Source organism: Myotis brandtii, unplaced genomic scaffold (assembly GCF_000412655.1).
Source record: "Myotis brandtii unplaced genomic scaffold, ASM41265v1 scaffold53, whole genome shotgun sequence".
In the NCBI taxonomy this organism is placed as follows: Eukaryota; Metazoa; Chordata; class Mammalia; order Chiroptera; family Vespertilionidae; genus Myotis; species Myotis brandtii.
In genome coordinates this window covers 6,857,833-6,859,065 of record NW_005369942.1, presented here as the reverse complement: position 1 = coordinate 6,859,065, position 1,233 = coordinate 6,857,833, and the positions used below count along the sequence as shown (strand labels likewise).

General features: G+C 51.2%; 1 protein-coding gene across 1 annotated transcript in view; it reads left to right on the top strand.

The window, feature by feature from the left end:
- The first annotated feature begins 167 nt into the window (after positions 1–167).
- Positions 168–1,233, top strand: part of JADE1 (jade family PHD finger 1) — a 56,288-nt gene continuing 55,222 nt past the window's right edge. Inside the window, exon 1 of the mRNA XM_005877750.2 lies at positions 168–318. The gene's annotated coding sequence lies outside the window, so the exon portion shown is untranslated. The remainder of the gene's footprint in view (positions 319–1,233) is intronic.

Genomic DNA, 1,233 nt, shown 5'->3' with positions numbered 1-1,233 from the left:
GGCGGCGGCGGCGGCGGCGGCTGCAGGACGAGCCGACAGGCTCAGCCATATTTGATGGTTTTGTTGCTTTGCTCGGGAGTTCTCGGGAGTAATTTAATGCCGAAGGTCGCTGCCTAGTGGAAATAATATAGTACGTCATTAATATGGCGCCAAAAGATTGGGTTCTCGATACGTAGCGAGGAGGGAGGGCAGGCAGCCGGCGAGCGCAGCCTTACTATCCCACCAGTAACTTGGGCATTGCCGGGGCGGGGGCCAGAGGAGGAGGAGGAGGAGGAGAGGATGATTTTTGGAGCCTGAGAATTGATTTATGTTGGATCAGTAAGTTTTACTATGATTATTTTTCAATGTTGGGGGGCCTGAAGACTTAGAGCTTTTCCTTCTTTTGGATTTGTGAAGAACATGCGGTTTTCAGGTGAAGCATCAATTAAACGCGTTCAGCAGCAGAAGCCGAGTTTAGTTGGCCCAAAGTGCATTAGGCTGCATGAAAGTGGGAAGCATAGTAGCAACTTGGTAGACAGATGGCAATGGCAGAACGCAGGTTCGCATACATACATGGATCCAGGGTGTGTGTGACCGTGGAGGGAGGGGGACGACTATATTTGTCTAAATATAGGTGTGTGTGTGTGTCTGTGTGTGTGTAGAGGTACATTGTGTAGGGTGGCCACAGCCCCGGCTCTTGTCACCGCGTCACCACATGTCCAAAATATTCATTGCATCAATTCAAGGGCAGTGAGCAGGGGGTGGAGGGACAGCTTGGCAATTAGATTCTTCCAAATTGGGTTTCCAATGATCAGACCTTTTACTTACAGCGAGACTGCCTGTAAAGTGTAAAGCCCTTCCTCGGTAAAATTAGGAAGGAGTTGCATTGGTAGAGCAAAGTACCGATTAACCATGAACTTACTAGTAAAACGGATTGCAAATTGCAACCTTTGGCACCATCTGCAAATTGTGGGGGTGGGGTCGCTTAGCATTCGCCGCCTGAAAGGAACGTGCAGTGTGTACCCCGGGACTGCAAGTTGCAAAGCCCTTCAGTGCACGTGTCCTGTGCCTGTGAGTGTGTGTGTGTGAGTTGGGGGCTGTTGTTCGGCAGCCAGCAGGCTTTCCGGGTTGTTGGCGCTGGCTTGCAAATTCGGGAGAGGGATGGAATGTGGAATGTTGACCGGGGAACCGAATCCTGTCGGAACGGTCCCATTTGCTGGAGAAATTCGATCCCTTCCACCTCCTTCCCGCCCC